Source organism: Ambystoma mexicanum, chromosome 5p, assembly GCF_040938575.1.
Source record: "Ambystoma mexicanum isolate Mex_15411 chromosome 5p, UKY_AmexF1_1, whole genome shotgun sequence".
NCBI classification, from domain to species: Eukaryota; Metazoa; Chordata; class Amphibia; order Caudata; family Ambystomatidae; genus Ambystoma; species Ambystoma mexicanum.
The window spans coordinates 538,166,509-538,190,549 of NC_090930.1; the positions used below are offsets into that span (position 1 = coordinate 538,166,509).

A 24,041-nucleotide genomic window follows, 5' to 3' on the forward strand; every position below is an offset into this window, starting at 1 on the left:
ATCCCATATGGAGCCTCCTCCAATCCATATTGTAAAATTGTACTATACATGATTGTCACTAGTGACGCTGTTTGTGCTTATAATATACCGCACATGCCAACGGACCTCAGCACGTTTGGCGGCAGCAGAGTTCTTTGCTGATGCATTCCTATTTTTGTAGAAATAAATACTTGTTATCCTTGCAAGAGTATCTTGGGCCTTTTTCCCTAACGGGCTGCATTTTTTCTGGTGTGAGCGTGCAGGTGCATGCCTTCATTTGTCTGAGGATGTTCTCAAAGCTCGCCACTTCCACTCAGCTGCTCTGCACTTGCTTTTCAGAGCGGCCAGGTCAGAGTCATACCAGAAGTTGCACTTGGAGGCAGGTTTCATGCAGAACCTCATGACAGGGGCAAGGATGTCCAAAGTGTTGGAGATGAGAGTTGACAGTTAATAAGGGCTGTGTCGGAGTGAGAGTCGGTGGCAGGAGGAGGAGGAGGGGGGGGCTGAAGGTGGTGGCAAAAGCGGCAACTGGCACTTGCTTCATAGGTCGAATGAAGGAGAAGGAGGCTGGCAGTGGTTTAGCCAGGGGACCCAAGAGGTCACCCTCCAAAATGCAGCCTGTAACGTGGGCTCTGCAAAGCACCCTTTTCAAGTCTTGAATTAAGGTGACAACAAAGGTAGCCTGAAACCTGCAAAGCGCACATTTAATGTCATGAATTAATTAAATATGTTAATTTCTTACCTCACGAGACTGACATCTCTGTATACTGCCATATTGTCTGCACACCACAGAAGTCTTTATTTTCCACAAACATCTTGTGTATAAAATGTGCAAGCACACATGCACTTTTAATAACACACTATTTTCATGTCAACAAATTAGACACCACAGATGAGTTAGTATTGGTCATTTAAAATAACAGGCTTATGTGGTGCAGGTATTTACTGTGGAGTATTCACAGGTTTGGGAGCTTTGGAAGCTAGTGACTCTTTGCAGTGAGCTGCGACTTGACACACAAAGAGGCTATTACCACTCTCCATTTCACACTTCTGTATGCCTGAGCCCTGTAATAGGAGACAAGATTGAAAATAAATCGACTTGTGTAAAGACATTGGACTACCTGTGAAGCCCTGCCATGACATTACCATAACATTATGCCAAAGCCCCAGATAACAGTGCTATCTTGCAGCAAACACATAAACAGCCCTGTTATTAGGATCTGCCTGCGTGATTTATGCTTCAAAATTGCACCCTTTTCCGTGCTTTCAAGGACAGGGACACGTACAGGACAGAGCCAGCCTGAGGCATGTGCAGTGTGTGCGGTGGCACAGGGCCCCGCTCTCGGGCGGGGGGGGGGAGGGTCTCTGCAGGCACCAGTGCCTGCCTCGATTATAGCAGGTCACATTATTTTAATAAGGCGCTGTGTTGCTTTCTTGGAAGATTTGCTCTTTTTCCAAGCGATGCAGCAGTGTCACCTCCCAAGCCACTGTGATGCTCTAAATACAAAAAACAAATCCCAGCGGCCCATCAGTTGCTGCAGGCTCCATAATTACTCCTAATCACTTTCTTTGCTCGAAACTAGCTTTTAAATCAGCGATTTACACGTCAGGGCTCATTTAAAAGACCATTGTTTGGAGAAAGGTGTTTCCTTGTTAAGAAATTCATGTCATTTTTATTCTAATAGCAAACACAAAGCACCTTATCGCTGCCTAAATGTACACCCTCCACCAGGCCACTTGACATATATCTCACAGAGCAATTTTAAACGTACTTTATTATTTTCAGATGTTCATATTTAACACGCCAAAAATAGCTTATTTTTGGTATTATGTAATATTTTAATCACACCATATATAAAGCCTATATTTGTCAAACATTGAAACACAAACAGGTAAGTAACCTTTTCTCACAATAGTCTAAAGTCTTGAAAGTACATTTTCAAAACTCAAAGGCCATGTTTTGCCTTCTGCTCAATTACATTCTGGTATTTGTAGCCTCCCATTCAAGAAGAGGAGCATAATGCCCGAATAGAAAAAAATGTTGCCTAACATATTCTATACGGATTTATACATTTGTGTGAATACCTTAAATCCAGCAAACTTTCTCAAGTGTTTGGCTACAAAGATTTCACCCAGGTTGTCCAAGTGCAGACGACTACCCGCAAGACCAAATAAAAGTGTCATCAAAACACATGTGTCTTACTGAGATTTTGTATTCCTGGGAATATTTCAGTATAGGTTGCTGGGATTAAAAGGTGGGCACCTTTTACACTTTGCCAGTTTAGTTATTGGAAAATCTCCCCTTGCGGTTAATTTTCTGGTGTTGATTAATGTTTTTTAACTGCCAATGCTGTTTTGTCTGGTGCACTTTTTTCTAAGGGGAAAGGTCAATTGAATCAAACTTGCTAATTTCACTTTAAGATATGTACACTTAGTGCGTGCATATATTCATAGGGGGTGCCAGTTTTTGATTTTTTTTTTTTATGGGGCCAGAAGTTCCCACACCTGGTGATGCGAGGGAGCCGTATCCATCCCATAGTCAGAACACCACATTTTATAGCACATTTTGCAGCAGCAATGGGGATAAAAAGCCGTATGATTCACAGGAAGATATAAACATAACCTCTCAGCAACAGTCACCTAACCTGCTCAGTTGCCGTTGCAACATTCTGTTATGGGATTGCCTGCTTCCCCTTTCGATTCCTGCACCCTGCCAGACAGTTGTGGCCTGCTCACCACCTCCAATGAAGGCTCAGGTGGTAACTGATGAGGCGCCCTTCTCATTTTTTCTGCTACTGCAAAATACAGCCTCACTCCCGATATTGGCACATAGGTAAATGTTAACAGTGACAAATCATATACTGGACATCACAATGCAGTTGTCTCCTGCCTTACTAATAATGGCAACGTGTTTTTAAGGTAACTGCCCATGATATTTTATATATTAAAGACTCATTGACTCATTATGTTTAATAATTTTCTGCAATATCACGGGTCACCATTTATGTAAATAAGGGGGGGCGCACATATCATGCCGCCCACGACCCCGCAAATCCTAGGGCCGGCCCCGGTACAGGATATTCTTAAATGCCACCACCGGACCGTATGTCGCCTCCGTGGAGCTACTGCTGCCTGTGCGGCTCCTTTAAGGGCTGGCGCCGGGTCTGCCTCTCCCTTGTCACTGAGGCAGGAACAGATTCAGCTATTCGGCCCCGGGAGATCATTCGGAAACCCCGGAGCTGCCCTGGAGAAGCGAGCAAAAGCCGCTGTTTCCAGGACCTGTTCGGCTCTGGACAGGTAAGCCTTCTCCATGTTCCAGGCTCTGACCCTGTGAGGGGCAGGAGGAAAGGCGTGTTACCCACTGACTAGGCACTACCTGCTCTCCTGAGGAGGGCGGGCAATGGGCATACATCTCTCGGGAAAGGTGGGCGTCAGGCCACCGAGCACTTCTGTTAGAGGCTGCAGCAGCGTGTCCACGGCGCCCTATAAAGGCGGGGACCATTCATTGTGACGGGGCAGCGGGAGTCTCCCACTCCGCGGAGGCAGCTTCCAAGGGGAGTTGGCGGGACGCAGCCTTTGCTGCTTTCGCCCCGCTTCCCTGTAGCTGGCTAACAGAGACCTTTAGCTGGGACGGCACAGTGCGATGTGAAGGCTGTATCCAGTGTAGCAGGATCAGCCGCGGCCCACTGTGCAGCTTCCTGCCCAGGTGTGCTTCCTCTTCTCCCACCTCCACAACTTTCCCCACCCCCAGCGCCTGGATACACACGTCCATTGTGTGTTGTTGGGAGGTTTGACTCGGATATTTACTAAATCGCTACACCAACGCCCTTGTCTGTAACTTTATCTGAATGAACATAATAAGTGCAGGAACGTGTTCGGTGTTGGTAAACACGCTTTATGTATGCCTTCAGTTCGTGTGTTGGTATGTGGTCTACCATAACTTCGTGCCTACCAGTGACCACTCACTCTGGTTGTTTCAATGTTTTTTTTTTTAAAACTGCACATTTTTGCTTTGCGGTTTTTAAATTACTGTGTTTCGGGAAAGGTACTGCAGATGGAATTATGCCATATGGTGCAGGCGTTGCCATGTGAGGTAAGGCGTGTAGGCAGTGCGGGTGCATTCTCCCCTGTCGGCATGCCAGGGGCGCTTGAGTCCATTGTTACCTTGGCCACGCATTGTAAGGTTTAGTGAAAGGAAATACTTTACAGGGAACTTTGACTCAAGTCATCTCCAATAGTCTCAGTCGGAATTACCCGAAACATAATATGTTACTATTTTTTTGTTGTAATTTTCTGTTTCGTAATTTTAGATTTTCGTATGATGGTTACGATGAATTTTGCCATGGTTTGAAGTATAACAGTTTATTTTTGGTTTTTTTTGTTATCCTCCACTTTATAGCACCCATTAGCCGTCCCACTGACAGTCAGTCTCCTGCCGTCGATTATGAGGTCCAGGGCTGTGATGTTCTTATACTGCGTCAGATCCCCACCGTAGTATTTTCTGTGACGCACACAGAATTTATTTAAGTCTCTGAATGTTAGCTTTCATTTGCCTTTACACAGAAAACGTACATCTGAATCGGACAATAACATGCAATTCAGAATAACACGTTGCCATTAGATCTATATCAAAAGATGCTAGCACTAACTTTCCTTTTGGGAAATAGGGTGTCCCCAACCAAAGCTTTTTATGACACCTTTCTGCTATTTTATCAGTTGCCCACACATGTTCAGGGGATTCCACAGCGTACATTGCCCATCTACCCTGCAGAACTCCCGATGGGATCTATCGATCTTTATCCTGATTCATCTCCGCTTCCATTGAGGGAGGTGTAGATAAACCACTCAATGCTCACACCACAGAAAATACAACCCACTAGGGGGAAAAAGTCCCAGCACACCTCTTTCAAGGAGAATGGGCAACGCTGCCAGGGCAGCCCCAAGCGAGGCCAGGTAACTGCTGCCCCATGGCAGCAGGCCCAGGAGAGGGGCAGCAGCCCTCTCCCAAGGCCCAGCTCCCCTCTCACCCAACACACAGAGAGACACGCAGTCTCAGCGCTACAAAGCACAGGAAGGGTGAGGTGTGAAAGAACACCTCACCCTTCCACAATAACAAATGGATACTAAGCACCCAAGGGAAGCAAGAGCGGCCAGGCAGGGGAACAACAAAGAAATGCCCCCCCCCAGGGGCTCAGACAGTTGGCTGCATGTCGGCCTGGGGGCTGGCCTTACAGCCCCCATAGATGCACAACAAGGACTCGGGGGCTACCCCTGGGTCCTATATAATGAGCTGCTTTCAGCTTAGAAGAACACAAACTGTGGACCCTGCACGGGGACCCAAACAAATAGGGAGTTCGCTGTGTACTCAGCGTCTTCCTCTTTTTCTTTTCGCAATCCTTCCCACCCCAGAAAAAAGGGAGAAGATCAATGGAAGGGAAAACAGGACGCTGTAGAGTGAACACAGCAAGTCGTGGGTCAAAGAAGACAGCACAGGCCAGAGGGTGTAACCTCAGGACCCGGTGCCCAAAAGTACTATATTATTACGATATGCGATTATTGTTTGTTTCATAACCATATCTATAACAATAAAAACCTACGTCCTTTTATTGCAAACACTTCACCAAATGTTGTGGTGTAATATTTCATGGGGAGGGTAGGGGGTCTGCAAGACGCGACACCCATATCCCAACACAACAAATGTAAGTTTGCCTGCATATGGGTCCAACAGTTACAAGGTGTATTCTCATACAAAACAAGTACGCAATAGCAAAGGACTCTGCTGCCACGGAGCACTCTGACTAAACCAACATGGACGATGGCTTATAAAAGAAAAAAGCGTCCAAACTGATGTACATCACATAGGTTAAAAATTCACACAGCTTGTTGGTGCGACCCTATATATAGGCGGCCTGCTCCATAGGGGATGCCAGGTCATCAATGGTCCCAGCTTCTCCTATCTGCCTTCTTCCACGTGGGGTTCTTTATAGCCCATCATCAGATGCATAGTTCTTATTTGGCCATTACAAGTAAATATCATAGCATGACCTATCTGGAGCCTTATATGCACCTGGTACTGCAGGCATGGGTGCGGAGGCTTTTTTCAAGGTCACGCTATCTTACAAAATCCAGCCGTGGACGTAGGAGACCCATAAAATCTGCGGGAGACAGGGGACACCTTCGGGACTTTGCTACAGACACAAACCACAGCGGCTACCATGGGGTGGGGGAGGGGTTATCCATCGCCCATTTGTGGCCGGCTGGAAGAGATGCTCTGCATATGAAATTACCCATAGCCCAATCCTCACGGAGAGCTTCCTCATTGGTTATCTATTATGGCATAATAATAATTTAGAAGTGTGGAAAAATCCCTCCCTCGTGTGGCAAGGGCCTCAGATGTTTCTTGGCATGAGCAGCTAATAGGGTCCTGGCCGCCCAAACACAACTTTGCTTTGTCTAAAATGCACACACGCATTTTAAACTCCTCTGACAAATGTTTCCATACCTGGACTCTGGTCCCAGAGGGCGTTAACCTACAGTGCGCTGGGAACATACCAATGGTGAAAGGCGCTGTACAAATGTTAACGAAAAATGGCTCCTCCTACCCTTCGCCTATCTTGTAATTTTCTTGGAGCCACTTTCTTTGGGTTTCGCTCCCAGTTCTCTCTTAATCCCATAAATTGTCTCCCTTTCAAGCAACCTAATCTTCTACACAGTTTGTGGCGATGAGATCAATGTACCTCTGGCTTATCGTCTTTAACGTATATGCCAGAAGGTGTGTTCCCTCGCCAGGAGGTGACATTCGGTCTTTGTAAATCACAGCTCAGCACTCTGGATAGGCAATACTAATACAAACAAATCTACCAAATGGACACATGGGCCAAACTTAGAAAAGTAGCTACAACTAACATGGTTCATATAAAGTAGAGGAGAAAAAGTCAAACACATCTGACAGCAATTGGAGAGCTGCACCAGTAAGTGTAATGCAATTACACTTAAAAGGTGTTCGAGCTTACATTGGACATTATCACTTCTTTCTTCCTCTTGAGTTAGACCGTGACAAGATCTGCAAGAATCCCTCAAACACACCTCATTACAATATACCTCATAACGCACCATTGCATGCATGATCAATTGAAGAGTCGTCTGGTGCTGCATATGATCGTGTCATGTTATGCTAAGCTGCAGTGAACTAAGATACAGAATGCATACATGCATTGACACAAAAATATCGCTGGTTCATGGTGTACAACATTTGCCGCAGTGAGAAAGACTAAAATACAGTTCTATTCTGCTGCCAACAGTTGACACTCAACCTATAAACCACACACGTGAAACTCTACAATAGCGCCCTCATCCTGTCTCTATCTGGTCAAGCAAGAAGTATTATATACTGCATTTAAAAAACATGCACTGAACTATCAAGAATGGCCTGCCTCACACAGATGCACACAGATGCTTTAATGGCTATCAGTCCAGTGCCTATCCTGGGGGCCAATTTTAGGTTGCAATCATGTTTTTTTTAAATGCCGGGTCAGGCCTTGAATGAATTTTCAGTAATGCACTCCGTGGCATGGTGGTGATGAGATTTGAAATGTTCATCTTGTGGTGTAAAGGAGTTGTCTTGTCCTCCTTTGACATATGAGATGTTATACTAACAGGCACGAGAAGGTCCTAATCAGTTTGTCCTGAAAAAATATTGTATTGCAATCTGGGAATGTGGGCCATTTTTCCTAATGCTTTTTTGTCTGGCCCTGTTTCAAGCTGTGGGAAGTAGAGACAGGAGTTCGAATCAACACGTCCTCCTCTCCTGCCCCTCTTGTAGACATAACATGATCTTGGGCAAATAACGTTGACCTGGGATGTGTATTTTCAGTCATGTACAATTCTTGTCATGCATAATCAATTTTAGAATATGTATTAGGTGACACTATGTTTTGGAGGATTTCTGTGACTTATTAGCCAGATAGGGCCAGGAAGACAGTGTTTTGTGCCCGCCTTCCTCCATACTATAGAATTGTTTCTGTTCGTTTTATGATTAAATCACTAAAATGCTATTAGATGTGAATATATACATCTTCCATATCGATATATGTATTCATGTGGTTTTTTTATTTTTTTGTGAACGTAGGACCAATGGCCTACGTAATAAATTATTACTTTTTTGTACAAAATGACAAACACTGTGTATTACATTTTACATTCTGTGTGGTGATTCAAACCGCATATGGAATGGGACCTGGTATGAGCTAAAACTGGGCCATCAAATTAGTTGCTGAATGGTTCATTCGGGGGACTCCCCTACGTGTGTTTACCTCTTGTAGACATAACATGATCTTGGGCAAATAACTTTTTTTTCTGCCAGTTTTAGGGTTGGCTTGGGACCGGGAGCGTGCCTGCTGAAAGGCGGACAGGAACTTAAAATAAAATAAATGCCCTTGCCGAAGAGTGAAAGCCTTGACATCCTAGTGCTGCTGGTTTACCTCCACCTGCCTCCCCGACGCCCCACCCCCGAAATGATTATCTATCGACACCTTCTGGCCTGGGACAAGTCCTGCATTGCCAATCGATACCAGCCTACCACTCAATACCCAATCAAAACTTCCTGCCTGTCCCAAATCAATACCTTTTGCCATGTGTGATCGGGTCTAACACCAGGGTGTTAAAACGGATTTCTGAACTCTGACCTGGTGGGCAGATGTTCAGAAGGCCAGCCTAGTTTCTTGGAACAGGGTAACCTCTGGACAAGCCAGACCAATCAAGGTAGCTATGGTAGGCGGTCAAGACTAAGTCTCAGGAGGGGTGAGGGTAACTGAAAGACCTCAATGAGCACACAGAGCAAGGACACTTACAAATTACTCCCAGACAGGTGTATATATTAAAAATATAAACACATCTATTACAAGGCCTTTGTAACTCAACACAGAGTAAAATCACTGCAACCTTACTAAACCAACACAATCAATACAAGCTATATACAAGACCATTGGGGTCTAAAGGGTTAAAAGCATGAAATCGGTTCACAACCTAGAGGGGAAGGAAAATGGGAAGTGCAGGTAGTCTTTAGTCCCCTTCAACATCACACACCTAACTAAGAGGCAGTCCAAACCCTAAGAAGAGAGGAGCCTTATGCTCAATAGTATATGTAGTGCAGGCGCACGCGGTTGTTCCAATGGGCAAAACGGGGTCCCTTCAGGGATCTCTAGCAGCTCAGGAAGGTGGGTGAGGCGATGAAGAATAGATTCCCACTATTCAAGGAGGGCCGCCACTTGAAGGCAAAGGTGATTCCAAGGTTTGGGAATAGGTCGCTAGTTGATACTAGCAGTGGAAAGGAGAGGGACCCCCAGGGGCCACTTGTGCATAAAAACAGATGGAGGTTCTAGGGGCCACCGGTTAAGGTTAGGGTTACTCACTGGCCCCAGGTGCACTCCGGACCAAACTTTGCCAGTTGGGTCCACTGCGGCTGCAGCAGGTTCAAATGCGACAAAAAGGACATCTCTGCGGCTTTCAGTTATGGCGATACAGCGAGGATTCCCAAACGGGACAGTGGCGATTTCTCCGCTCCTGATGGATGGATCGGGCCAGTTTCACTGCAGCAGGCTTCAGGGGCAAGAGGGTCACAGAAAAAGAACCTGCAAAGATCGTTGCCGCGGCTCGGCAACACGGTAACCGCGTTCACTCCAGTCCTGGCGCACTCGTCTCACTTCAGACCTGGGAATGCCAAGTGTTCGAATTTCAGTGTGAGGGTGCCAGGGACACGGAGCTAGCAGTATACCAAGTTTCGAGGGCCTCCTTGAAACGACGGCAGAGACAGAGCAAAGGTCCTGCGTAAGCTGGTCAGCCCACTGGTTGGCCTGGGGACACTTCCGAAAAGGCTTATTTGCAGGTTTTGTTGAAGGTGCCAAGAATAATTGGTCCCACTATTCTAATGGGTCGAAGCGTCTTCGCAGACCTTCTAGGACGACCAGATGCAGAGGGGTCCCACGGGACGACAGCGGGCTTAGGGTGCCAAACTTTCCAGCGGTTCCTCGACTTGGTTTCTTAGTTTCAGGATACTTGGATCCTATCCTTCGTTCAGTGAGAACTCCAGAGATCAACATGGTATGGGTGTTTTCAGCCTCCTCTCATCCAAATTTCCAATCGCGCCAAAATGGAGAGGACCCAATGGGAGATATGCTCACAAACACACACTCCATACGTGGACCAATCACGGACCACGGTGGTCCCAGGCATTCACAAGACCCCAGACTCTCTGGCACCCAGGATGTTTATTGGGGACAGACACCCCAGCCCACATCCTGGAGGCACACACACAAGGCATGCAGAAACCTGGAAAGCTTGGCGTTTCACGGGAAACTGCATGTCCAAATAAGGACTGACCCAAGTCGGCTCGACCTGGGGAAGGCAAAGGGGCAAGATGGCCAAAGGACAGGACAAAGAACTTCGTGGCATGGCCATTTTGGAGCCAGGCCACCTATTCGTGTCAAACGCGGTTAACGTGATTTAAATGGCACGAAAGGGTTAAAATTACATGAAAAGATAAGCTGCCACCCGCCCTGTCCGTGACACATCTGCACATCTCCCAAAAGTCCTACGAGAATATCTAGCGTCTTTGTAATTGATCATGAGACCCAAGTTCACTGTACTGTAAGGTACATTGTGCACTTGTTACATGTTGCAGAAAAGTTGCAACATTGGAAAAGGACTAAGGGAAACAAAGTCTCCCAGTACTGACTGTCTTAAGGGCATGTCAGTCCCCATAAAGAGTGAGCGAAAGCCCAGAGGAGTGCAGCAGAAGGCTGTGCTCCCCAGGCAAAGTCAGACTAAGGTGTTTAAATAGCAGCAAAACGTTTGGGGGTGTACAACTGGAGGGAAAATTACATATAAAATGAAATCTTTCCTAACACTGGGCACAGTGACATGGGTGTGCTTTAATACAGGGAAAGGGAAACGCCCACAACGCTTTTGGGGGTGCAGTGTGCACTCACATCATGTGTCATGAAATGTTAAATCCTGTGCCGCCACCGTGGGCCTGCGGCAGTGGCACTGCAGCATGATGGCTCGCCATTGCTGCCTTCACTGGCATGACTCATCAACATTCACTCCTCACCCCACACAAGCAGTGCTTCTCTGCTCGCCACTCTCCCAAAATCAAAACAACTGCACGTGTTGCATTTTGAGTCACGAGAAGTGTTTTGGGCAGAACGTATTTCATAGGAAGGAAATATGGAAATGCATTCAATGGGCAGTTCTAGGGCTCAAAATTCGGACCGTTCAAAGACTGGCCAGTGCCTTTCTCCCAGGCCTCATGCGTCACTGTATACCATAAAACGTTTCTCTTTTCTCTATTTATTTTTCCCTTCCCTCTATCGGTTGATGGATCGTACGTTTAAGAATTGCTCTGTGTATTTTTAAAAAAAATCAGACATTAATTATAACAATCATGTTATTACTAATATCAAATACAAATGACCTACCTTTCCTTATATGGTGTGCGCTTTCTGCCACAGTCTTGTAACTTTGAACACAGCAAATACCGCTCTCCCCAGCCACTCCACGGTTTACAAATACAAGCATTCGCAAGGAATTAAAAAGCAGCTTGTTGGGGTCACGCAAAAGTTATTAGTAAATCAAATATTCCAATTATAATGCTAGCATACTAGGTATTTTTGTTATTCAAATTCATTGGTATGAATTTGGTGGAATCTGAATTCAGCAGGCTATCTGAACTTCTCTGCAGCAGACACATTAACTGGCAGAGCCTTATTAGTAGTTGAGATACAATGTTCAATGAAGTCTCTAAGACAACAGGGTCTTGATTTTTTTTTTGTGAAGCCATCTACTATGTTTTATCTAGGCCCTTTTTACAACGCCGAAGAGTACAGAAGACACTCTGGGCTTTTCTATCTTTTTAATTTTTTTTAAAAAAACCTTTATTTAACAATTGACGGTTACATTACAACACAGTCATGGTAGAATATGACGCATGTATGACCTACCAAGTAGACGCCCACACTAAACGCTCATGTCGGCCTTCAAGTTCACTCGGGCTGTGGTTTTCTTTCTAATTCCTGGGCAGTGCTAATCGGATTTGATCACTTGCGGTCAATTCAAAGCGTCTCTGATCAATCATGTGTTAGGCACATTCCTTAAATGCCTTCACCAGCACCCCTTTGACACTATGAAGAGGGTCTGGCTGGCACTGAATATTAATGCAGCAAGCTGAAAGCACATTCATGCAGATATATATATATATATATATATATATATGTTTTTTTTCCCAATCCCTCACTAAATTTAGCTGATTGTGTTGTCTTGCAAAATCAGATTCAGACAAACGCAACGCCTGACTGAGTCTCAGAACAGGCTGCCACAGTGCACGCAATTTGTTCCCCAGGCGGTGCCCCGAGTACAAGGCGGAGGCGCGACGCATGCGGGCGCAGAACTGGCTGGCATCAAAATAACGGTTATTCCAGCCAGCCTGCAGCTGTGCCCTTGGGTACCACATCTCGACTCAGTAAGGCATCAGGCATGTTGACCGCATGAGTATGACACACAGAGCAATTTGGATGATACTACTAGTGAATAATTCAAGTGCCAACCGCGGGTCCGGCAGTTTGTTTGAGCAAGAGATTGTGGGGGGGGGGATAATTGCCAATATATCCCCCTAAAAAATTGTGGGGTGTTTTGTCCCCCCCCCCCCCCCCCAGCCCCCACCATGTCCTACGCCCATGACTCCAGCTTAATCCGAGACACATTGGTGCTGTTTCAGCTCTTCTCACCACAGACTTACATTTTTTAATTTCCCTCCTTGGCACCTCGCAGCACAAATCACAGGGGTCTAGGGTAATTTGATGTAATCTCTCTGATAGATTGGTGATTTAACAGCTTTATGGTCAGTGGTCTGGGACTAACCAGTGCTCTGGAATGTTGGAGGCTTGGGATAGGGGCATCTGGGCACTATACCGTAAGGTTTGGGCTGGTGAGGTCAGAGGCCTGTGCCCTCCTTCTCGTGGGATAACTGCTCACTGGGAGATCTCAGCCCCCCACTCATGGCCTTGCAGGGTATATTCTTTCTGGCTTACATGTGCTGCTAATATGAGACAATAAGGGTTTTATGAATCCCTGTGGAGTTGGCCTTTCCCACTGCTGCCCAAGCTGCAACAAGCTTCTATGTTCACAAACACATTTCTATGTTCCGTGCCTGGGCCTACTACCCTGGCTGCAGCGCAGAGACAGGCCTTGATTTCAAGATGGCTGCTGTTTTCTAAGATGGAGTTTCATTTTCTAGTGCATTCTACACTCAGTCACATAATAATTGAACTATAAAGTAGCACCTGTTGACACCCCACTCCCCCCTACACTCTCCCCGAACATCTGCAACAGACTGTTAGGCCTCTGCCGCATTCATTTCAATTCCTTTTGCAACATATACAAAAACCAGAGTTGATACATTTTACTTCAGATAACGTCAAGGAGTTCTGATTACCTGCAAAAAGGTAGGACTAGAATTCCACGTAAGAAATCCCTTATTGTGTAAATCCCTGATTGTGTAAAAACAAACTGAAATGAAGGAGCCGAATATCGGTAACATTACAACAATATGCATTTCCATGTTTCATTTTGCTGTGGAGTTTTCCAATACCTACACCTCTACTTCTTAAGGTTACACCCCTTTCTGTTACATGAAATTTTGCCTATGCATACTAGGTTAAAGCCAAAACGTACATGGGTAAAACACTGAGAGTTGGCTCTGCTTTTTGTCCCTCGAGCACCAGCTCCCTATTTTTTTTAAAAATGTTTTTAATTATTTTTAACAACACACCCAACTTTACCAACATATAGGACATTCACATATATTTACTTCACGTCATTGTTTTACATTCTATACATCACAGTCCTCCGCCCCCTCCCACCCACTTAACTCGAACACCTACTTCAATGCCTCAGAGTTAATCTCCCTTATTGTTCCCAAGCACGTCCTCTTCACTGAGTTCAGCTTGGGAGAGTCCCGACATCATGGCCACCAATTGTCTCCACGCTATCAGGGGTCCCACTTCCTCCTCACCTCCCCTGCTGACCGCTTCATACCATGCTGCCGTCTCAGCCTCTGCCCACTTCAGGAGGTCAGTCCACCACACCTCTATTCAAGGTCTTTGGGCCGCTTTCCAGCCCATAGCTGTTCTTTGTTTGGCCAATATGTAGGCTAGGTCTTTCAATTTACTAATGTGCTTTAGGTTGCTTGGTCTGGCAAACGCCCCCACCCCCAGCATGCATACCCATGAGTCCACCTCCAACTTGATCCCCTTTTGGGAAAGACATTGTTTAACCACTGTCCAGAATCTGCCTACCTCGGGGCACGCCTAGAACATGTGTATCATCCCGGCCTCCACCTCCCCACACCTGGGGCATTTCTGTATCACTGAGCTTCCAAACTTGGCGATTTTGCTATGGGTCATATATGCCCTGTGGGTGACGTATAACTGAATCTGCTGTAGCCTCGCATTCCGGGACACCTTCTTATGATACCTCTGGGCCCTTTCCCATTGTCCATCTTGCATAGGTTCTCCCACCTCCTCCTCCCAGCCCCGCCTCAGTTGGAGCAACTCCTTGCCCACCCTGGACATCAGTAATTCGTAAATTCGGGATATTTCGTGCCCACCCTCCGAGATATCGTACATCGTCTCAATGACTGTATCTGGTTGTTCCGCTAGTAATTCCTCAGGCCACTTTTCCCCTACCCGTTAATAATTCTAGTATATGTGATGTATTGTCCTTTATGCACCCCGGTGCCCTCCATTATCTTCTGGAAGTCTAGTGCCCCCCCCTCCTGCCATATGTCTCTGAGGGTCGCAAGACCCATCGGTTCCCAGTATTTGCAGATCCCTTTTAACATTTGCTTGTCCTCACCGCATATCACCACGCGTAGCACCTGTGGGGAGCATGGGGTCGGGTTTCCCACTGCTTGGCATGCTTTGCGCCATATTTTCCAACCTAGTTCCAGCAGTCTTGCGCTTCCTTGCATCTCTGGTTTAGGTAGCCATACCAGTTCTCTTAGAAAGAATGGGGCGGAGTCCCTACTCAATGATCTGGTTTCAGCTGTCTCTTCTTCGGACAACCATCTCACCACATACTGGAGCTGTCCCACCAAGTAGTATATTTCAAAATTCGGTAGGTTTATGCCCCCTTTATAACACGGGTTCTGCAGCTTCCAAAGGGCCACCCTGTTTCTGGAATTGTGCCATAGGAAGACCCTGCACAAGCTATGGAGTTTCGTGAAAAAGCGTTTGGGGAGCATGTATGGGATGTTCGTGAAAAAGTGTAGCAGCCTGGGCAGGACCACCATCTTGAGCAAAGCCTCCCTCCCCACCATGGCCAGGGGGAGCTTCGCCCAAAACCCCATGCTGTTCCTGATTCCTTCCACTGGCCTCTCAGTGTTGTATTTATATTCGTCTGCAGCTGTGTGGTATATATTAATCCCCAAGTATCGAAATGTTCTGGTCGGCCAGGGTATTGGCAGGATAGGTAGGTTCCCATGCTGGGCCCCCCTATATCTCCCCAGGGGGAACATGCTTGACTTCTTGGGGTTTACCGCTATGCCAGAAAGGGTTGCATAACGTTCCATCACTTCCAGGACATACTGTAAGTTTTTCTTCTGGGACGCGCAGGTATAGCAACATATTGTCGGCATACAGTGATACCAGGTGCGGGCCCCCCTTCGTATGGATCCCTATCTCTCCGTACTGTTGTCTGAGACAGATTGCTAACGGTTCTAATGCGAGAATGTATAGCATGGGGGACCAGGGACAACCCTGTCTTGTACCCCTGCTAAGTTGCCATTTATCTGAAATTATCGCACCTGTTTTGACCCTGGCTATTGGGTAGCTGTATACCATCTTGACCCACCTCAGATACCCTGGTCCCATCCCGTATTCTTTCAAGGCCGCCAACATCCACGGCCACCTCACAGAGTCGAAGGCTTTTATTGTGTCCAGCGAGACTATTACCATTTCACTGGTGTCGTTCTCTGTCTGTTCTATGATGTGGTGGAGTCTCCTGTGGTTGTCGGATATATTGCTTCCCGGGACGTAGCCTGTTTGATCCACGTGTATGAGCTTGCCAATTACCCTTTTGAGTCTGTTTGCCAACACTGCCGTGAGAATTTTGCTATCTTGAATTAACATAGATAGGGGTCTGTATGACCCACAATCTGTGCTTGGCTTGCCAGGTTTTAGGAGCGGCATGATCACCGCCTCCCTCAGATTTTGGCAACCTTCCCCTCTCAAACGCTTCGTTTAGCATGGCCAGCAGGGGGGAGTACCTCCTGTTTATACGTTTTGTAAAATTCACTAGGGAGCCCATCCGATCCCGGAGCTTTGCATGTGAGTAGGTGCAGAACCACCGTCTCTAGTTCCTCCGTTGTAATTGGGACCTCCAGGTCCTCCCGTTCTTCATTGTTCAATTTGGGTAATCCTATATCTTCCAGTCTTTCCTGATTCTCCTCACCCACTTCCTCCCCACCGTCTTCATAGAGGCGTTTGTAGAATCTAAGGAACCCTTCATTCCCTCCCTCTTCCCACTGACTACAGGTCTCGGTGTCTCATTTTTATATAGCCACGCTAGCAGCCTCCCTGGTTTGTCTCCCCCTGCGTGTTGCCTTTTGATATATTTTATATAGCTCAAATTACATAGCCTTTCCCAGTGCTCCCTGCTGGTTTGTTGTAGTATGTTCACCTGTTGGGCGTCGTCCTGTGAGATTCCCCCCTCTGCATCATTTCTTCCAGTTCCTTCTGTCTCTTGTAGCTCTCGCTCTATGCCACCCTGGAGCCCTCTGGATTTAGATATGGCTGCACCTCTTATTACCACTTTGAACGCCTCCCATAAGGTTTCTTCTGACTGCACACTCCCCGTGTTCGTGTCAAAGTACTCGATAATCTCCTCCCTTAAATCCTCACGAAATACCGGGGCCTGCAGGGCCTCGGCTCTGAGCTTCCATGTCGGGATTCTTGCTGGCGGGGGCTGGTGTCTCCACTCCAAGACCAGGGGGGAGTGGTCCGATAATATTCTCGCCTTATATCCTGAGCCTGCCATTTCCCCTACGAGCTCGGAGGCGACCAACATATAATCCAGTCTCGTGTACAGGTTATATGGGGCGGCGTAATGTGAATAGTGCCTGTCATTTGGGTGTTGCTGTCTCCAGATATCCTCTAGTCCAAAATCTCTCATCAGGGCCTGTAATGCTTTTGCGGCAGAGGTGAGTTTATCTAGTTTATTATCTGACATGTCCATTTTGGGGTGTAGCGTACAGTTGAAATGCCCTGCCCATATGATCGCACCTCCCAAGAGGGGCTGATTTGACTATATAAGGTCCTGAAGTAGGCCGCGGTGTCGTGATTAGGGTCGTATGTATTAATAATACTCAGTGCCTGTTCTCCAGCAGCCCTCTCATCAGTACCATCCTCTCATCCGGTTCCGCCGTTGCCTGAAGCATCTGGAATGGCACATGGGGTGCCACCCAGGTGACCACCCCCCCTAGCATAAGCGGAATATGTCGCTCCCATGGTGGTCCCTCTCCACTTTTTTTTTTTTAACCACCTCCAGTTTCTCTTTAGTAAGGTGGGTTTCCTGTAATAATGCTATGTCCACTTTCAGCCTTCTCAGATACATCATTACTTTATTCCTCTTCAGGTAACTGTTGAGGCCTCTCATGTTCCAAGTTACAATTCTAAGACTTCCCATCGCCATCCATAGTTTGTCCCCCCCCTCCCCTCTACATTCTCCCCTCCTGTCTTGTTTAGCATGAATGTGGGCTCGTACCCCGTCTTATTTCAACATTAACTCCCCAACTAACCCCCCCCTTCTTCGCCAACTATATTCACTGCACACATTCCCACCCCTCGCTCCTCCCTGCCCGTCCCCAACTGATGCCCAGCTCCATCCCTGGATCTCAGGCTCCCCCGCATTTGGTCCTATCTCGGAATGCTGAGATCAGGAACCCAGCAGGGTGTCACCGGTCTACCGGTAACCTAACTAGTCTATTTGTGGGTGTGTGAGAGCTAGTTCCGGTAGGCTCCTACAACTTGCGCCATCTGTCCGTGCTTGAAGAATCATATTTATATTTATGCAGCCCTTTTAACGCCTGCCCCAGCTGTCTTTGCCCTGTCTTATATTCTAGTCCCAGTGTCTGAGTCTGCGGCACCATGAGAACCTCAGGCTTCATTTTACTAATCTGCACCGTCTTCCTTCTGGATACCCGATTCCGGTGGGCAGCTCTGTGCGTCAAGCCAATCTGTCGCATCCTCTGGAGTTTCGAAGAACAATGCTCTGTTTTTGTGGTATACCTTCAGTTTCGCTGGGTATATTAACATGTACTTGTAGTCTGCTTCCCGCAATCTTCTTTTCACTGCGCCATAGGTCATACGTCATCTTTGTACCAACAATGTGTAGTCTGGATATGCTGTTATGTTCGCCAATGCCCTTTGTATCGTTTCTCCCTTCCGGAAATGTTCTAGGATTTTTTCCCTGTCTCAATAGTTCATGATCTTGGCAATTATTGGTCTCCGGGGGGAGAGGGGGGCTCCTGGCGGTGGCCTTCTTGTCAAGGCCCTGTGAGCCCGTTCAACCGCAAATCCTTGAGTCAGCACCCCTCCGGTTATTTCCTGCAGCAGCATTGTTTCAATATACTCTGTGGGGTTTGGTCCCTCAGCTCCTTCTGGCAATCCCACGATACGTACGTTATTTCTCCGGGTGCGTCCCTCCGCTTCTTCTGCCCTGTTTTCCAGATTGCTGACACGTTGTTCTAGGATGTGAATCTCCGATTTGTGTGACGCACATGCAGCTGTATTCGGGGCCACTTCCTTTTCCAGTTCACCCGTACCCTCTGCTAGCGTTCTGATGTCTTGTCTTAGGAGGTTCACCTCTTCCTGCACTGCACCTACGTTAAGTTCCAGTGCCGCCTTCAGTTCAACCATGGCCGATTCCAATTTGGTTTCCCACGCTAGTTTCAAGTCTGCAATCGCTTCCAGGATTTGCTGATCTTTGCTCGCAGTATCGGTGCCCGTGGCGGGGGTCTTCTCCTTACTCCTTGCCCCTTCTGCCATTGGTGGTGTTCTGGCGTATTCTTCCAGCGTGGGTTGTTTGCCTTTTGCCTTAACCTGTTTGTTTGCCATCTCGATATTGCCGTGCCTTTCTTTGCGGGCGGTTGTCATGATGCATACCCCCGGGCATCCAGACCACGTCCATCAGCCCCGGGAGCAGGCATCATGTTGCCTTGAGAAAACCCAGCAACCCCTGCTAGGGGCTGTCTGGGTTCAGTCCTGGCGCCAATGGCGCCAGGCTCATATGGGACATCAGTCCTGGCGCCATAGGCGCCAGGCTCATAAGTGCACACTTACCTGATGCAGACCATGGTGAAAGAAGATCCAAGCCCATGTGAGGCCTGGAAGGGACTACTTTACCCTAGGGACTATTTTGTTACTCGGTTGTGGTTGGGGAGGAATACCTACCTGGGACTACTTTGGAGGCTATTTAAACCACGCCCGAAGAGCAGCACACGCTTCGCATTATTCTGCATCCAGCAGCGTAACGTTCACCGTGCCAGCAGCAGCATCCAGCTTTCTGCCACGCCCGCCTCGAACCTGGAGCACCTAGAAAGAAGGAAAGAAGGAAAGATTAGAACAAGAATATTACCTGATTTCTTACCTGATCCCGGATTCATTGCATCTTCAAACCTGAGGAAAGACTTTGTTTTAAACGCGTCGCATCGCCAACAGCAGCGCCGCGCCATACTCACCGTTCCACGCAGCATCTCTTCGATCCGGCGCTGTCTCCATCTTTACATCGCCGAATTCCGGCACCTAAGGGGGACAAGAAACAACAAGGTGAGCAGAGAGAACAGACAGAGACAATCTCTTTAGCCGCCATATGCTTACCTGATTTTACTGCCGGAGGTATTATTCATCAGCACGCCACCTCTTCTTATGCCGCACCTGTGAGAAAAGGAGAAAACAGCAAGTTTAACCCTGGGCATTATTTACCAGACAGTGTTGGGTAACACAGACCTTTACCGGAGCGCTTTCAGTTGACAATCTTCTTATTGGGTCAAAGCTGCAAGATAAAAAAGGAATTGGACAGGAGTGAATTCCAGACGTTTGAAACTCTTACGAACTATATACTCACGGCTCTTCGCCAGGACCTTTTGGAGTCAGGATTCGTCTACAACTCTTCCGATATCTTCAGGCCAGTGAAGTAACTGGTTATCAACGCGCCCCTACGTACTTCGCAGGATGGAGGGCTCATCCTTCAAGAATATAAGGTAAGATTGCTGAGAGGGCACTTCAGTGGTGATTAGAGGGGAGGACAGTGGGGGTGCTATCACTTGAATCCACAAGTGCCTAAATCCATCTCTCCACTTGTAGGAGAATATTTCTACGAGTCAAGCAAACAAGAATTGGAGGGGGGATCCAGTCAGTCATCGCTGCACTACGCATCACGTGGGTGGAGGCCACAGCAGTCCGGGTCCGACCGACACCCCTGTGGGAGCCAGGTGAGCGTAACAGCGGTCTGGATTATGGTCCCTAGCTCCTCAGGAGTGTTCCATACCCGGCAGTGGTACTATAGGGGGCCTATAGTGGGGGTGCTTGTGTTCTGCTAGTTTGTGTCCTGAATGGATTATGTCCTCTCACATACTTGGCCGCTACCTTTCCTTGTTGTTATTATGCCCCGACTTCTGGTGGTTCATGTCCCCATGTGCGGGCTCAAGGGCTTGTGGGCCTATCTGGATGCTGCTGTAGACCCGGCTATCCCCAACAGTAAGTGTCTTTTGGCCGCTGGTGCTACTTATATCTATGTGGGGTCCTCAATGGCGCCTTCCTCTGGGTGTGCCTCAGCCTTCTCCTTTTGTCACAGCTTAGGCTCAAGGATGCCATCTCCACCTAGCTCCTTTTTGTTCTCACCATTTGGCCGCCTTGTCATTGGGATCAGGATCCAGCAGGTCTCCCAATCCAGATTACGCCCCGAGTAGTGCCATTAGTACCTCTCATGTGCACCGGACTATCTTGCAGGCGGCTGCTGGCTTCCTTATGATTTAGACCGCAAGGTCTCCACCGGGGCTATCAGTCTCGAGGGGAGCGGGCACTGCTACCTGTGTGACTACCCCTCATGCAGCTGGGACTTGCAGTGCACGTCTCAGGTAGTTCTTTTGTTCTGTCTTCAGGGATCTGACTTGGTAATGCGCGCCCAAGCCAGCCCCTCCTGCTCGCAGGCCGCAGGTGACTTTGATACAATATCTCACTTCGTTTGGGTGCACACTGTGACTCGGGTAACGTGCTCCGCATTAGCCGAGCGCTGTGCCCTTCCTCAGGGGTGTCTTGCCACAATGTATCAGCCAGTATCTTCCTCTTCCTTTCACTTTCTTTCCCCGACTGTGCTGGCCAGCCAGCTGTTTACTGCAGGCTCCACGGCCCGCTCCTCGCATGCCCCCGCCAGCCCAAGACGGCCGCTGCTCTCGTCGGGTCCCGTGTCAAGGGGGGTCTGGCAGTCCGCTATCCCGCCTGCATCCGTTTCTGGGGGCGTGTGAGCCCTGGGCAGCCCCGGCAGGGGACCTCCATTATCTTCGTGGCGTGCTATATGGAGCCTTTCCACCATCAATAGCCACTACTTCCATGTGAGAAAATTTACATTGGAAAAACAGACAGGAAAGTAAAACTCAGAATAGGGGAACATAGAAGCTGTCTCAAAAAACGGACACAGAATGCACCTTTGGTGGACCACTGTATAGAGATGATTCATAAACCAGATTACCTTAAATGGGCCATCATTTGTAAGTTAAGACCTAGTATGGAGACCAACCGCGATAAAGCCAAAAAAAAAAACTAAAAAAAAGAGAACAGTTCATTTTTATTGACAAAGTGTACATAAGGGGTTAAACGAGAAAATAGAATGGCCAGTTTAACCCCCTCGACAGCATAATGACTCTGCAACAACAGATGATATTTCTGCAGTATACTACCTGATGGGCAGGCGAACTAGGCATCCACTATGACAGGCTTTATAAGACTTAATGCACAGCCAGATCGAGTCTGTATTTTTGCTCCGTTCAGTACATTCATTCGTGTTTCTCTTTTCGCTCCACTGAATGCTGGCCACCGATTTTTCTTAAAGATTAGGGGAAAGTTCCGACGCACGTGAGCAGCAGGTTAGAAAATAGGACATCTGACCTTTAATTACACCTGTAGGAGGTTCTACTCGAACAGTACACAATGAGGACAGGACTACAATCCTGCAGCACCATATTTAAATGGGGCCGACGTGAAGACAAGCCGCTGTACGTTCGAGGAAGCAGGACGAGACAGACAGCGTTTCATCAAGAGGTCCCTTTTCATTTGGTAAGCAGTATGGACGTATAGTGGTAAGCAATTTAGGCATTCCGGCATTTCCTCTCCGGTCTTTAGGCCTCATTTGCTTCCTTTAACCAAGTCGTGTTTTTGCGTCATCCGTTTCTGGGGGCGTGTGAGCCCTGGGCAGCCCCGGCGCATGTCTTCTCGATACCAAGTGAGCAGAATTTTGGAACCGGTCCACGTTGATCGTGACTGCACCTTTCCTTGGACTCCTAAAGAGCTTGTCCTTTGAAGGTAAGACCGCTCCTGATGATTCTAAGCTGGAGTGTCGCCCAACACACAAGCACCTAGAGTGTTATACACAATGAGACCCTATTTAGCTAGCTTGGGCTTTTTGAATGTGTTCCCTAACGCAGATGTTGTCTGTGCCATTGAAGGTATCCGTTCCGGTTTACACACAAACTTGTAGCATAAGTGTAATTTAAATCCACCATCTTTCTCTGTAGAAGGAGTTTCAATGTCATGAGATTGAATCTCATTTACATATAGGAACTTATTGCCAATGTTTATTTTACTCTGTTGTAGGGGAAGACTCACCCTTCTAGTCAAGACAAAAGGTGATGCTGATGCTTGACGGACAGAAAGCATAATACTTATTGTGTTGTTCAGTGCTCTCTACCATAATTGAAGTATGGGTTATACATTTGGTGAACAGTGTTCTTTTTTTTGTTGAAATAGGTAGCCCCTGAAGAATTTCCTTGGATTTGTAACCTCTATCATCATAGGAAAGAAACATGTTGGGTTTTATAATGTTTTATTAATTGGTATGATTGCGATATAATTAGTATGAATGGTGTGTTGGAGTAGCTTTGAGATTTGCTCAGCACATGACGCTTTATTGTAAAAAAAAAAAAGTTTGGGAATTTTGATTCTCTTTCTATGTACTGTTTCAAAACCATTTTTTGATTTATGAATTTTATCAAAAAGAATGTATTCCGTTTAAAAAAAAAAAAAGAAAAATGTTTATGATAATAGTAAAATATGTGATATTTAGAATCTGACTGGTATAGAGTGACTTCGTCTTCCTGACTGTTGGTTTAGAAGAGTCTTCCCCCTCTAAGAGAGTTTGTTACACACAAGCATTTTGTTGTATGGTGATTAAAAGTTTTTAACCTTTTGGTGGGACTGCTTGTGATTTTGCTCCCTCACGCCTCCTGCGGTTGTGTTTTTTCTGTTACATGTTGTTTTGCCTATGGGTATTAGGTTAAAGCAAAAACGTACATGGGTACAACACTGAGAGTTGACTCTTTTTTTTTTATTTTTTTCTTCAAGCACCAGCTTCCTATTTAATTGAAAATTGCTAATCGCTATGTGGGTGCCTATCCGATTCCCAAAATTTCAGATTTGCAGTGCAAGGATTACTAGTAAACTCAGCACAGGCTACCCCTAAGCGTACCATGATTGACTCGCACTTCTCTACCAACTCATTCATCACTCCATGCTCCCAACCGAATGACATTTCTCAAGTCTTCAAACAAAGAGTCCTTCGGTGGAACCAGGATTTTATGATCGAGAAGCAATAGGTTCTACTGAACATGTGCCCTCAGAGAAGTTAAACCCAGTTCATATATTACAACTGAGGACGGGACACAATTTGACAAGACACATCTCTGCGTATAGTTATCCTGTTAGACAAAGCTCCCTGGCAATTCAGTCTTACTATTATGA

General features: G+C 47.0%; 1 protein-coding gene across 4 annotated transcripts in view; it reads left to right on the forward strand.

Annotated features, from left to right (window-relative positions):
• Nucleotides 1-24,041, forward strand: part of SYTL4 (synaptotagmin like 4) — a 1,339,985-nt gene that overhangs the window by 90,903 nt on the left and 1,225,041 nt on the right. The window contains exon 1 of one of the 4 annotated variants that reach the window (XM_069612953.1): nt 3,090-3,276. The exons of 2 other annotated variants lie outside the window; for them this stretch is intronic. The gene's annotated coding sequence lies outside the window, so the exon portion shown is untranslated. Of the gene's footprint in view, nt 1-3,089; nt 3,277-24,041 lie in introns of those variants that run through there. One more of the 4 variants, XM_069612952.1, reaches the window with a different exon arrangement.